The sequence below is a fragment of the Ostrinia furnacalis genome, unplaced genomic scaffold (assembly GCF_004193835.3).
Source record: "Ostrinia furnacalis isolate ACB-3 unplaced genomic scaffold, ASM419383v2 OfSCF1067, whole genome shotgun sequence".
Lineage (NCBI taxonomy): Eukaryota > Metazoa > Arthropoda > Insecta > Lepidoptera > Crambidae > Ostrinia > Ostrinia furnacalis.
In genome coordinates this window covers 583,323-599,989 of record NW_021131306.1, presented here as the reverse complement: position 1 = coordinate 599,989, position 16,667 = coordinate 583,323, and positions in this window count along the sequence as shown.

The following is a 16,667-nucleotide window of genomic DNA, read 5'->3' as shown; positions in this document are numbered from 1 at the left end:
TTAATCGTGACATTGTTTCAGTCTAAAACCAACACATGATTTTAAGAGCTCTAATACAATACAGTGCTCCAACGATAACTTCATATACTAACCCCTTACTAATAAAAACATGGGTTCTAAGAGCAGTACCTAATGTTGCTCTAACGATAACTACAAAGACTCGCCATCTTATTATAAAGTTATACATGCGTTGAACAGTTGCTCACAATGAGATTTCCAAAGTATTTTTAAACCGGTGTTCAACACACCTGTAACTTTGTATTAGTATGGGTCCTATGGAGGTTGTTACACTTACACCCGTATTCACAAACGATACTTACCTATGCAAAGCAGCAACGCTATGCGAAATGAGACATTTCTCAATGCATTCCATATGACAAGCCTTTCAATTCATAAACAATACTTAAACGACCCTTGACTATGCAAAATCAGAGTGTTGAATAGAGTTCTGTGATTGGTTCGCTTATGTTACGCACTTCACTCCGCTAACTGACATGACATTCCTGTCATTCAAACTGTGCAACGGTTTATAAGTGTCGTTATTTTGTGGATTTGTGAATTAAATAATATAAATAAATATGGATAAAACTACAACTATCAGGTTAGTATGAATATTTCGATTAATAATAATAGTGAAAATCATGTTTCAATCATTATTTTTCAGATTAAAAAGCTGCCGTTTTCTTCTTCCGAAAGAGAGCTGCTGATTGTAGCTTAATAAGAGAAAGGCCTATTATTGAAGACAAGCATATTATTATCCTCTCTAAAATATCGAGTTGACGAAGCAGGCCTGGGAAACAAAAAAGTGAGAAATTCTTTTATGAACTCTTATTATAAACCAAAAGAAATACTTCAATATTTTTCCAATATTTTCGAGTCGAAGAGACCAAAGTAGTTTAAATAGTCGTTTGACCCGTTATTTTGGCAAAAATATCACCTAATTAGAAAGTTAATCAATAGATTGATCTTATTCTGTGATATTTTGATCACAACTCGGGCACGATATGATTTGATGATCTGGACAAAAACGCCTATTCCACTTGTTACATTTGCTTACGAGTGCTTCGATTTCTTGCTCTTGTGCAAAAAACACATCGTCCTTTGCCACAATACTGGCAAGCTTTGTGCTAGTTGGTGTTCTCGCAAGCCCAGAAGAATCCTGGTTTTTAATTTTATAGTCCTAGGTGAATTATTACTACATTGCATACAATCTAAAACAACTACTTTCTTGCATCAGTTTATGCTTATAAAACAATATAATTATTGTAAATGTTTAAAAAATGGTTAAATATTATATCCTTGAGCTTACATGAAAGTAAACTTGATTTTAAACCGCGACGCTAGGGGATCAAACAATTCCTCGAGTGCTCGCGCGGGGGACATGCGTCACCCAAACACTTTAAATGTTTTCTGCACTCACGTTGATGCGTCTAGCAAAATGGCGTTACTACTAAAATGTGCGACAATACATGCTCGAAGAATACCTGAGAAGGCAGTACTGTAGCTCGATACCTTGAAAAAATATTTACAAATTTTACACCCTGGGTGACATATGTCACCCGCGCGAGCACTCTAGTGTTAGTACAACCGAACTCTACATCAGAAATATTTTGGTTCCAATATAGCATCTATTACCACTGTATTAAGTGCCATGTTCATTATCAAGCTTTATGTGTCGTTTGATAAGATTCAGAGATTGGTTTTCATGAAAATTCATGAAAAATCCCCTACATGAACTTTAGCATCTGGTAGATGCGGGCACTGACAATCAGCAACTTAACTCACTTTATTTTTTAGCGTTTAGCATTCATCATTTATAAGTCGGCCTCAATAATTCTACTTTACCCATTTATCAATGAAGATGTGCAATTAGAAGATAAGCCGTACCTTATTATGTCTACCAGCAATTTCTAATAGTGATGCATTCAAACTCTGAAGTACCTACTTAACTTACTCATATTATTTACTGAAATTCAAATTCATTTACTTTGTAAGTAGGCTTATAAAAAGCTGTTTTACATTGTTACTTTAACCCTACCACTGCTTCGGGACAACAAATGAGCCAGCGTTAAGAAGAAGCAGCGCAAGAAACTCAGTCACTATCACGTAGTTTTGTATCAAAAACGTAACTATATTCATGTAAAAGTACCCACATTAAATCCAGATGCAGAAAACCACTTCTGGCCAGCATTAACCTTCCCACTTAAATTTTCACGCCAATTTGCAATAAACACTAACCTCTAGTTCCAATACGAGTCCAATCTACCCTCAGCCCGGACTACCCTCCGTATCCGTCAATGGCTTTATAAATATGCACGATTCTTCCACATTGCGTCTGATTACAGCTGAATAATAAATTCAATTTTCCCGGGCAGCCATCAAATATTTTCCCGGTGATAACGTTCCTATATTCGGCCGGTGGATGCTGGGAATAATGGCGATATTTAGAGTGTTGCAATATGCTAAGATAGTAGGCTGCGGCATTAACAAGTCAAGAGATGGTTGTGCCCCAGAGCGGATAGAGGCGGCGTGGAGACGGGTTTGGTTTAGTTTTTTTGACAAAAGTTATGGTGAGAGTGACAAACAAAATATGATATTAAGGTTGTAAACATGCGTATATGGGAAGACTTATAAAAATAGAGTGACACAGTTATCTCTTAATCAATACTTAAATAATGGAGTACTTACTAAGTTACCTATAAATTTTTATTAAAGAGCTTTTCTTCTAATTCCACAGTTTCCTACTTTTCCTGGTTGTTTTTTCTTAGTTCAACTACGTAGTACTTATTATTATTCAGTGGTTCAGCTGACTTTATGGCTGAAAAAATATCTGATAAGGTCGTATAAAACTGGTTACCTGATTTTAAGAGTGCTGACTTTTTTAATATTTTAAGACGAAAGAATAAAAAAAGATTTAAAATTATTACTAATTATTTGAAAAACAAAACGGCTGTGCCTCATTATATGTATAATATTTTGAGTTTCTTAAGTTAGGGCTTGTAGAGTTAAAAGCTTGGCTCTACCTGATCACTTTTTCACTATGCGAGCCATTATTGTCTTCTCTTGATGTACATGAAAATGTTTTTGGTGAGAATAATCTTTAACTAAAAATAATCGCTCAAAGCGACTCCACGGCTTCTCCAGAACAATTTTTACGGCGCCGCTCAGCGCACGCCTCTTACAGTTCCGCGGGCTTCTGGCGCGCGTTAAAAACACAATGAATAATTATTGCCGTTTGTAGAGCCTTGCTAACTAGACGCGCTGTCGTCTGTTGCTTGAGTGATTCCTTTCAATGACAAGATAATTTGGGGAAATTATGTTATTATGTAGGTATTAATATTATTAGAAAAGAGAAGAGAATACAATACATTTTGCTAGTTTGCATTAGTTCAAATCCAAGAAAATAAAGTTTTTTAAAGATTAGTAGGGTAGACCGAGGTGAGTTGTAACAGAGGAGAGTTGTGACATTGACGATTATTCGGAACTTTTAATTACTAGCGAGCTCGTAACAGTGCGTGCTTTTTGATTCCAAGTCTCGAGCTACCAAATGCGCGCTGTTGTGAGCTTGCTGATGTTACGGGACTATTCCCACCTCTCGTTCCCACCACTGCAACTCCTGTGTAGCCAGGATCTACAGCTTGACCGCCACAAAAACCCAACCAATGAAGGTCAAGTTTGTCCCGGGGGAAAGTTAAACTGTCATTGGACCCGCAACGAAATTAATCAGAAGAACATAGGAGGAGTTCGAAATTAAGGTTCGACTTCCCTCCATTGCAAAGCGGATGACAGGTGACAAACAAAGGTTTAAAACCTTTAAGAAAAAGATTATGCACCACGGACAATAAATTAAATTAAGGGGGCCTATCTTATGAGCAATTAGCAACTACCTGCCAATAATATTTTTCACAAAATCGCTTAAAAGCACGGAAATTTTTCCTTGTCGCGACAAGATCGGTGTAATAAATTGCGGAAACAGATGTATGTTGTANGTGTTTGATCCGGTGCCGTCGAATTATCGTCTAAACCGGGCGAATCCGATAGTTGTACGCGTTTACAAGACGATGGCGACACATTTGTTGGAGATAATGCTTCGCTACGTGTCCTTTTTCCTACACTAGGCGGAGAACGTTGCGTTAAATTGCTACGGAGAAACACTTCGTTAGCGACGTCGACGGGTTGATCGTTGAACAGAGGCATGACGGACGAGTTTATAGTCGGGCGCAATGGAAACGCGCACCGCTGACGCAGCGCGCTTACGGTCGACCCGCCACCTCGGTTGGCGCGGGCCGATTTTATCAAACACCCGCAACGAGAGAAAATAAAAAAGATGTTTACTCACCGAATATTTAACCAGAAAACACAAACGAGGCGATAAATAGACAGAATAACTTACAGTTTCCGTAGTTCGTGTCACATACAAACCGATTATTACACTCACAAACACTTATAAGCGATTTATCTATTTTTATAAGCAAAAACTCCCGAGAGCTCCGTACGCTAGCACTACACCGTGCGGGGCGGGGGGGGAAGTGGCTTTGCTGATGTTAGTAGGTTTCCAAAAATCGACTATGTCACAATTATCCTCTATTACAACTCACCTTGGTCTCCCTAGGTACGATAGAGTTCAACTGACTCTCTCGTTCTCTCGGATCAGACTTCAAGTCTTGTAGGGAGAGACTCATAGCTCGATGTAGCTTTTTTAAAAAGCTACTGACAGCTTTCTTCTTAAGTTCGTCGGTCCATAGAGTATGAAGTTTTCTGCTACTTTTGCTGAAACGTAGTCTCCATTAGAGAACATTTACTCCACCATTGTTTATGCGACAGATATGGCTGATCTTAGGGAATCTAAAGATTTAAGATCCGATTAAAGTATTCTAATTGGAGGTTTTCTTAGTAGATTTGTAGAGCTACTGCAACTTCAGTTAAATCTCAATAACCTGAAATATCACAATTTCTTCAGGATAAGTTGTCTGACAATCAATTCAATGTTACAGCCATTTAATTAAGTTTCCAATTGGTAAAAGCTTTTATTTACAAACAATCATAAATCCGCAGCTCGTCCGTAAGAATACTTACGCCCATTATAAAGAAATTAGCAGTAAATTTTCTGTATATACATACAAACTAAGAGGGAGGCACTCCGAAATTTATGGCCCTCCAACCGTCTCCAGGACTGAGGCACTAAACAACGTGAACAAAAAACTCCGAGATCACTCCGGGAGGGGGGAGTGAATCAAATACTTCGTCTGCGAAAGAAAATAAAATAAATTTATTTGCCTCATTTGGGGGACGTTTAATTCCCCCCCTGGTACACAGTGGCCATATTTTTTGCATGCCTCACCAATGTTGGGCGCCAATATTTTTTTGTAACGACACTTGGGATGGTTTTGACCTGGTTGTAGAGTTGAAGTTTTTGAAGCAATCAACTTGTTTGGAAAACTCAACTTTTTGATTGATACTTACCTTGCGATAGCCCTGTAAACAAGGCTTTTACATTCTGTCATAAGTTATAACAATCCAATACAAATATTTCTACTTTTTTATTATGATTTAATATAAAAAATACTAAATTAACTGAAAAGTGATGAAAATATTCTAACGTTTATTAATCCCCCTCGTACTTTCTACCCTGCAAAAAAGATAATGCAATATGCACGTTCTATTACGCCACCATGTACGTACGAGTTTTAAGTGTCCAAACGTTTATCAATATAAAAAAGATTAAGTTCATCCATGACTAACGTTTGCCCCTATCAGGAATCGAACTTACAACCGCTTATGTGAATCACTACCAACACAAATGCAGACGTCACCATTCAAACAACATGTTACTAGGTCACAACAAACGTTCCGACTGTAATCAAACTGAGTGAGCAAACAGCAGATTTAAGGCTAACGCCCACTGCGTGGAATTTTGACACATCCAAAAGACCGGTTTTTAGATCTTTGTTTAAGGAACAGTGACGTTACGTCACTGCACAAAGGTACCGACTTATCACCGCTGTGATCTAGGCAAATACATCGGCGCACGCGCGGCTAAAGTGGCGGCTGTTGACATTGGGGTGACCATAAGAATGAGTTCGGGCAGAGAGAAATCATCACTAAATGTCAGTCAAAAATTTGTATGTACCATTAAATTGTGATTAGACTGATAAAAAATCATTTTGCTCTTATGGAGCCTTTACGTCTCATACTCATTTTCCCCTGCCAGCGCTTCGAGACCAACATTTGGCAAGTGCTGAGTAGAAGCACTGCAACAAACTTAGTCACTACTGTCTGCCGGTTCAAATAAACATAAATAACGGTAGTATGCACATTATTGACTGACACTGGCATGACATGACATTGACAGATATGTCAAAAATAACCAATCATGCAGCATTTGCACCTCGCGTCTACGTATTGCCATCTGGCGGATTTTTCAAACGCGAAAACCCTCATTTACTAGAGGCAAAATAATGGAGGATTTGGTCTACATTCGCCACGCTCTGCCGTGCTGATCAGATGGCTTGGCCCACTTTGCATATTCTCCCTTACTCGTATACTTTTAGCCGCCATCTAGGCATTGTTACTTTCGTAGAGTTTGAAGTAAGTAGAAGTGCCAGTTTTGGTCATTTTTACACCGTTTTGGGCCACTTTACATTTTAATAATTTTTTAGAGTTCTAGAAAACAGGAGATAAATTAATATTAGGTACTCTAAATCATTCTTCTGCTTTTTTCAGCACTTTGTTCCTTTAATTTTACGTCTTGGTCACCTTACTCGACCAAGAAAAGTGCGGTGATCTTCAAAGTTGTATGCAATGTTCACAAACTCGAATTGTGTTAACACAATCGGTAGGCTTTGGGTTTTCGTTTATACTTGATTTAAGAATTGCGTAGGTATAACAACAAACAAGCATTTTGTAGGAACATAGCTTACGCCATAATTAAAGTAGGTAATAGGAATTAGACTGATAGTATTTTTTGAATGATTTTAAACTTATTTCATTATAATATTAATTTACAAAGATAATATTTGGACTTTGATTTATTATAAATAGTAATTTTAAAGATAAGGTTAATCGCTTCTAATTATTTTTCATCCAAATCCTTTTAGGATTTATTGTACATTTATAATTCGGCGTGAAACGGTAAATAACAAAAATGNGTTTTTTTATTCCAAGTCTCGAGCTACCAAATGCGCGCTGTTGTGAGCTTGCTGATGTTAGTAGGTTTCCAAAAATCGACTATGTCACAACTCTCCTCTGTTCAACTCACCTTGGTCTCCCTAGGTACGATAGAGTTCAACTGACTCTCTCGTTCTCTCGGATCAGACTTCAAGTCTTGTAGGGAGAGACTTATAGCTCGATTTAACTGCTTTTTTACAAAACCACTGACAGGCTTAAGTTCGTCAGTCTATGGAGTATGAAGTCCTCTGCTACTTTTGCCGGGACGTGGTCTCCATTAGAGAACCCGTTGACTCCACTAACATCGATTATGCGACAGATACGACTGATCTTAGGGAATCTCAAGATTTAAGATCCGATTAAAATATTCTAATTGGAGGTTTTTCTTAGTAGATTTATAGAGCTACTGCGACTTCAATTAAATCTCAACAACCTGAAATATCACAATATCTTCAGGATAAGTTGTCTGACAATCAATGCAATGTTACAGCCATTTAATTAAGTCTCCAATTCGTAAAAGCTTTTATTTACAAACAATCATAAATCCGCAGCTCGTCCGTAAGAATACTTACGCCCATTATAAAGAAATTAGCAGTAAATTTTCTGTATATACATACAAACTAAGAGGGAGGCACTCCGAAATTTATGGCCCTCCAACCGTCTCCAGGACTGAGGCACTAAACAACGTGAACAAAAAACTCCGAGATCACTCCGGGAGGGGGGAGTGAATCAAATACTTCGTCTGCGAAAGAAAATAAAATAAATTTATTTGCCTCATTTGGGGGACGTTTAATTCCCCCCCTGGTACACAGTGGCCATATTTTTTGCATGCCTCACCAATGTTGGGCGCCAATATTTTTTTGTAACGACACTTGGGATGGTTTTGACCCGGTTGTAGAGTTGAAGTTTTTGAAGCAATCAACTTGTTTGGGAAACTCAACTTTTTGATTGATACTTACCTTGCGATAGCCCTGTAAACATAGCTTTTACATTCTGTCATAAGTAAAAATAGAACAATCCAATGCCTATATTTCTACTTTTTATTATGATTTAATATCAAAAATATTAACCTAATTGAAAAGTGATAGAAATATTCTTACTTTTATTAACCCCCCTCGTGCTTTCTATCCTGCAAAAAAGATAATGCAATATGCACGTTCTATTGAGCCACCCTGTACCTACGAGTAATATAGTATCCAAATGTTTATTGATATAAAAAACATAAAGCTCATCCATGACTAACGTTTGCCCCTATCAGGAATCGAACTTGCAACCGCTTAAGTGAATCACCACCAACACAAATGAAGACGTCACCATTCAAACAGCATGTTACTAGGTCACAACAAACGTACCGACTGTAATCAAACTGAGTGAGCAAACAGCAGATTTAAGGCTAACGCCCATGCGTGGAATTTTGACACATCCAAAAGACCGGTTTGTAGATCTTTGTTTAAGGAACAGTGACGTTACGTCACTGCACAAAGGTACCGACTTATCACCGCTGTGATCTAGGCAAATACATCGGCGCACGCGCGGCTAAAGTGGCGGCTGTTGACATTGGGGTGACCATAAGAATGAGTTCGGGCAGAGATAAATCGTCACTCAAAGTAAGTCATTTTTTAATTTGTATGGACTATTAAATAGTGCTTACAAGTCGTCAAATATTTCAAGAAAAAACTTACTAGTTTTGCTCTTTTGGAGCCTTTACATGTATCATACTCTTTTTGCCCTATCAGCGCTTCGAGACCAACATTTGGCAAGTGCTGAGAAGAAGCACTGCAACAAACTCAGTCACCATTGTCTGATGCTCACCACTGTCTGTCAGTTCAAATAAACAGAAATAACAGTAGTGGGTACATTATTGACTGACACTAAGACATAGTCTTCACTGTAGAAATATGACTCTCTCCAATCTATCAGAGGCAAATGGTGGATTTGGTCTACATTTTCCACGATGCCGTGCTGACCAGATGGCTTGGGGTGGCCCACTTTGCATATTCTCCCTTACTCGTCTACTTTTAGCCGCCGTCTAGGCATTGTAACTTATAATAGAGTTTGAAATAGGGTAGAAATACCAGTTTTGGCCATCTTTACACCGTTTTGGGCCACTCTACATTTTAATAACTTTGTAGTTTTAACTCATTCGTCTACTTATGTTCTGCACTTTGTTCCTTTAATTTTATGTCTTGGTCACCTTACTCGACCAAGAAAAGTGCGGTGATGTTCAAAGTTGTATGCAATGTTCACAAACTCGAATTGTGCTAATACATCGCGGCATCGGTAGGCTTTGGGTTCTCGTTTATACTTGATTAAAGAATTGCGTAGGTATAACAACAAACAAGCATTTTGTAGGAACATAGATAGCTTACGCCATAATTAAAGTAGGTAATAGGAATTAGACTGATGATTTTAAACTTATTTCATAATAATATTACTTTGCAAAGATTATATTTGGACTTTGATTTATAATAAATAGTAATTTAAAGATAAGGTTAATCGCTTCTAATTATTTTTCATCTAAATCCTTTTAGGATTTATTGTACATTTATAATTCGGCGTGAAACAGCAAATAACAAAAATATTAGCGAAAACGCTGCATCCGTTACTTCGCCGCATAACTCAAAACTGTAACAATGCAAAATAAATCTCGTACATATTTCACTCAAAATTCAACACCATAGAAAATTTTAACGTTCTCAAGTTGCAGTCAAACCCTTAAAAAGGGCGCGACGGGAAACGTCCAATAAATCAGCGGGAACGCGCTAGACAAATAAAACATCAAACGAAACAAAAAAAGTGTGTATCTGCACGAAATTCGCAAAAAGAATTACAAGCTGTAACATGCAGTAGTGTTAACTATAACCAATCTTGGCCGGATTTGCTGGGCGATTTCGATGTTTATGTGTATGAGGATAAGGTGGAATAAGATTGCAGATTTTGGTTGGTAGTGATTTAGTCCCTATCGGCCGTCAACCTGATTAATGTCGCTAGTAAATCAGAGGATTACGACAATGCGAGAAATGACGAGTCGCGGCCGGAGCGCAAGCGATACTTTTGTATGGGACAAGGCATGACAAATTCGACTAAATTCAACTTTTTCTTGTAAAACAATAGTGCAGTAATATTAAATACACAATACATATTTACTGCCTAATACTACCAAAATGTTCTACAATAAATTAAGTATTGTACTAAAATACAGTCATTATTTTCAATTTTGGGATATCTAGGTAATTTATTTTAGTGTAGTCGTAGTAACATTTTACTCACTGAAAGGACATTTCAAAAAATTTACGTGTATTCATAACTTATTCATTACTACCTGTCATTTTAAACCGACGAATATCCTCTTTATAGATTATTTTAGCATGAATTACATCAATAAATAGAATAACAATTATTCTAAAAACGCTCTCGCTTGTGGTTTAGCACATTATAGCCGGTCATATCGAATTATTGGGTAAACACGTAGTGTAATCGGCCGATCGTTTCATTTAGAATAGAGCAAGGGTATTGGAGAAATATTGCTTATAATATTTCTAATAAATAGTGTGAATTGGTAATAATAAGATTTGTGGATCGAAATAAAAGTTTGCACAGCTTGCTAACAATTTTTAACAAACGTTTATAAATAAACTTATGTTATAACAACAAACAGAAAGACCTAAACGTGGTTTTAAAGACATTGTTTTTTTTTCTTCTAGGCTTAACATGTTACATACTACATTAAAGAAACAATATCGTTGTTTCATGATTATAAAGTTTCTAGAAAAAAAACGAGTAATAAGTTCAATTTATTACATCATTGTTATTATAAATTATTACACATAATAATGTTTATTGAATTATCACATTCAATAAATTAAAGAAAGTCTACGGAAACACAATGAAGTTTATCACACTATCGCTTTTTGTTGCTTCTATTCATACATAATAGAACAACGGTCACAATGGTATCTCCTGCATTATCTCATTCATGTTTACTCGTATCGTGATTCATAAATTTACGACCCGTCTTCACCATTGACAAACCCATAGGCAACATTACCTTTCTTTCAAAGAGGCATAAAATAACACCGTAACTGGGCGAGAGGCTATTGTCCTGGTGTTTCTGTTCCGTATTTGACTCATTTTTTTCGTGAGTGGTTTGTTTTTTTTATTAAAAATTAAGTCAACGCAATGTTACGGTTTTATTGGTTACTAATTTTTTTTTTGAAGTGCCATTGTTTTATTGGTTACTAATAAAAGTGTTTTTGAAGTGGATGAAAATAATGGACACCGTATGCATATTAATGTTTAAAATTATTTTATACTGCCATTATTCCCCACTGGTGGGCAGAGGTCTGCTCCTATAAACGTCTTATTTTTAATTTCTTACAATGTTCTCTTCATGTTGATTTTCATGACCCAAGCACACCTAAGTCGTTTACAAAAGCGAATTTAAAAAAAGTTTCTAACCCTAAAATAAGTTCAAAAACATCCTTACGGACCGCCAAAGCAGTGTGTGCGTGAGCCGTTGTCACGATGTTACTGACAAATTGATTTATGTAGTCGGGGCTCGGCAAGTCCGCTGGCGGCTGACTGCACGTACGCGCTGCCACGCAGTTACTACGAGTTACTACGATGTTACGTAGTGTGTTTATGTTTGGAGATTGGCGGGTTTTTGAATTTTAGATATGTAGTTACTTTAAGTTAAATAACTTTTTCTATTGTCAAATTCCTCTTTATAAGGCTTTGAGTGCCCTAAGAAATCATTCTTGCTCATTTCATTATATTTGTTTGAATTTAATCTTGTGATAACATATTAATAGCTAATGCTATACAATTATCATCATTAAAGGTCATGAGCTTCGAGCTTTCAAACAGAAGTTATTTTACTTGTGTTGGAAAGCTCGAAGCTCATGACCTAATGATGATAATATACAATTTTACTACTAACCCCTTCATTTTATTTCTTGTTTGTGTTATTAACTTGACGTTTTAAAAATAATATTTTACTTTATGTATTACTAAGAAAATTACATAAATATTTCTTATCGCCAACATATTTCTCAATTTAAAAAAAAAATATAATCCACTGTCAGTGCGTGCGCTGTCGTGAATGACGTGAGGCAAATTGATTTAGTGCGGGGGGAACGCACTCGCACTTGCCGGCAACTTGGCGGAGTGGCTGAGTTCACGGACGCGCTGCAACGTGAAGTTTGACTGTTGTGATCGCTTGATAAAGTTTGAAGTTTTGGGACCACTTTTTGTCATAATCATTTCAGCCATAGATTTCCACTGCTGCCTAAAAATAGGCCTTCTCAGACTACCTAAGTACCTTTTTGTTGCATCATCATCATTTCAGCCACAGGACGTCCACTGCTGAACACAGGCCTCCCCCAATGAATTCCACATCGCACGGTTTGTAGCTGCATCCAGCGCCTTCCTGCTACCTTAATCATGTCGTCGGTCCACCTTGTGGGTGGATGTCCCACAGTTTCAGCGCAACCAACTTACCAAAGTACCAACGGAAACTTACAAAAATTACATTAGAGAAGTATCAAAACCCTGAAATGCTAATTTTATTATGATGAAGACACATATTATTTTCAAAGAATTACTTTCGCCTAAGTCACCTGAAACAAAACAAAGTTCCAGAATTGTTTTTATATTTTCAGACGCGTGTTTTGGCCTCAGAACCAAGCTTAACATTTTAGCTATGCATAGCCACTACGACTTCGAACTTCAAACGTTATTGATACATGAATAAAAACCGATATGCTTGGATACCATCGTTGGCTACATGTACTCTATTAACTGTCATTAAATCAAAATTACCGCTTTAAGGCCGTCTAGGGACTGACAGAGTCTCACGGGATCATCATTCTTCATTTTATGACTTTACAAAAAAACGTACAATTTTCAACCCTATTCTAATACACTTACGGGTAAAGAACGAAACTATTTTCAACGATGCAGTACCCCATTGGTCCACCCATGGGACATGGCCAGCTATAAAGCAAATGTCACGCGATTGGAGAATGCATACTAAATCCCACTTTTTAATGTCCACCCGTTTTATGGGCAAAGGCATATAAAATTCAAGGTGTCAATTGTTTGGGATAAAAGGCATACTTTCACCAATTAGTTTTAGACTATTTTTTTGTCTTTTTATTTGAGTCTTTGATCTCAATATCTTTGATAAGACGAGAAAGCTTAGCTCTTTCCCACGTAGATATCCTGTTTTTTGTAGGATCCCGTTTAATAGTATACATACGTGTTTTAATATTAACATTCACACGAACATCCCGTTTGCAGTGTCCCTCAAAAAACCGATTCGTTTGAACTTGGAATTAGAATTCCAAACACACGACATTCCAGTTTTGGAGGATCCTGTATTACTGGATTCCGCAAAACTGGATAGCCGTGGGAAAGGGCCCTAATGGTATATTACATTGTTTAGTTCGTTCGTTTCAGCCAAATGACGTCCACTGCTGGACAAAGGCCTCCCCCAAGGTTTTTCACAATGAACGGCCCTGCGCTGCCCGCATCCAGGCTCCTCCCGCGACCCTTACCAGATCGTCGGTCCACCTAGTAGGAGTCCTGCCCTGGCCTGCATTGTTTAGTACTTTCATGTATTTCGCAAAAAAAGGGAAAAACAGACTAAACAAAAATAATCTTGTCAGATTCTTGTCATTATTAATTATTTCAAGACTATTAATATGATTATCATTGCAATTCTTAGTACGTCTCTACCAGGATCCACCCAGAGATTACCTTGAAGCAACTTAATTATTTATTAATCGTATATCAATCAGTGAAACTGATAAGACAGTATCAAAATGTCAAAATGTTATGGAAGATCACACAAAATGTCTTAAACGACTTTAGTGCGGACAAACAAAAAAAGATCATGTGTAAATAGACTTTTGGACCTTTTACGACTATGTTTTATATTGATTATACCTAAGGATCTACATTTTTATACTTACTATATCTACTTACTATATTTTTATACTTAGACTCTACACCTGACTCGATTTCAGAGGATCACACAAAGTGAAAATCAATCAGATTGAGTTGATGGATTGAAAATAATTTTAATATCATCTAGCCAATCTATACTTTGCGATCGCCTCTCTGCCTATGTATGAAGTACAAGTAACTGCCAGTATAATGTAAGTAAGTAGTATGTAGGAGTTTGTATCTTTATAGAATCGATTTTGAAAACTAATGTTATCTATCAGCACATGTCTTGAATCATACCTATTATAATGACCTCTAGATTTTTATCAAAAATTAACAAAAAAGTGCAACAACCATCAGTCAAAACTAGACAAGACATAAGAACTCTATCGAAAATGGAACTAGACTACGATAGTCCATAAACATTGGGAACAGTGTATTTATTATGGTAATTTTTTTGTCAAGCTAATGTCATTTTTATCAAATTCAGCTTTGGAACTGGGCTGGCTACATATTTCACGTTACTTTTAAGCATTATAGAGAACTTCAAACAATATATTTATTTGGTATAATGAACGAACTAAATGTTAGGAGACTTTTTCTCCTGATAACTTTAAGAAGAAATATTGATTGGCGGTAAGAAAAAATTAAATAAGGAATAATTACATACTTGTATAGTAATTAACGGTCGATACCATCAATTTTTTGTATTAGCTCATTCTTAATGAACGTTTTCAAGCCAGATACCTATTCCGGTGTAATTAACAACATAATTGGCCCGGCAATGCGACAGCATTATACCGATATACCGTCTAACATAACATATATCGAGCACAACGTCATAAAGTACGCGAAATTACATGGGACCGATATCCAAAAACAATGCTCTGATTGGAGAACAAACACAAACAAATTTNGGTTGCCCGCTCTTTTGTTTTTTACTACTACTGCGCTGAATATTGTGTGCGGATTGGCTTGTCGTACAGGGGTACTACATGGTAAAATAAATCTCGGAGGCGAAAGCAGGATAATAAAAGACTTAATTTGTTTCACTATTATGAATCAAAATTGGTCTCTATCATTGGGGCATTCCGGTCGATTTTCGCACAAAATGGCCGCCACGTACAACGTTGTAACCCCGAAAAGGTTATCCACGAAAATGTTAATATAATAGTTGCTTCAGTACTACGGTTTGTTGGCGTGAAGGCATAAATCAATTTTATAGCCCCATCTAAATCAAACGCGTTTTAATGGGAGGCCCCCGTCATATCATAGCAGAGTATGATAATTTACGGCTACTATGTGACGAATGTTAGAAATAAAGGTCCTGCCACCCTCTGGGATTAGTTTTATGCCCTAAACCGAGCTCGTAAATATGTCGCCCGTATCTTGGGGAGTGAAGATAATTTTTGGAGTTTTGGAGTTGCGCGGTTCTTCGCCGCGGCGTGTTTATTGAAACGATAAGTTGTTGGGACTGTCGCCCACGTGACTGATTTGAGACTTGGCGGGTTTGTGCGTGCGCCGTGGTAGGGCAAGGGTTCCGTAGTATTGTTGTTAAATGTTTTAAGTGAATTGTTTGAGGAATAATACTCTATGATTTGATAGAGTTATTAAATACCAAAATAGAGTATGCATATTTTATTAAATATGAACATGACAAATTGTTTAGGACGAAACAATAGATTTTAAGTTAGGAAAGTTTTTAAAGCTTTATTTAGCTTAATTTAAAGCCTAACAATTCATTTAAAAACAAAAATAAATGCGTCGGTGGATACCTGATGAATTGATACAGGAACAGGTTACTTCACTAACAAAGAAAACAAATAATAATTACTAGCCTATGTTGCAAACAAATGTTTTTTGAGTGGGAATCGAACCTGCGACCTCTACTTAGGCTGAATTACACCATCTTACTTTAACTTTGACAAACGTCAACATTCTGTCAAACTCCATACAAAAAGCACCGTTAAAGTTAGGTGGTGAAACTCAGCCTTAGTGTACCACGCCAATGCACTGAATCGGTCTTTAAATAATAGATTGATTAAACAACTTTTATGTTAACTGTCGGCCGTTTGGTGTAGTGGTTCAGAACGGACTACTATGCCGAGAGGTCCCGGGTTCGATTCCCGGCCGGGCAGAAATTGAAATGATGAATTTTAATTTCTGTGACGGGTCTGGGTGTTACTATGTATAATATTTATGTATTAAAAAAAAGTATATAAGTAGTAGGTATATCAGTTAAGCTAGCACCCATAACACAAGCATATTAATTGCTTACTTTGGGGCTAGATCGCGCTGTGTGAGATTGTCCAAAGATATTTATTTATTTATTATTTATGTAGTAACAGTTACCAGTACATCGTACTTAACATTTTCGTTGCAAAACAGCACTTATTGATTTGACATCACTGCGACAACCCTAACTTAAGTCCGCTTCTCTACTTCCATCGAGTCAATTGGCTTGTCGTCACTGCACAATAATGTCATCAATTTGACTGATTTCTTAACAAAGGTTTCAATCCACTCACAGCGGACCCCCAAAAACAATGACC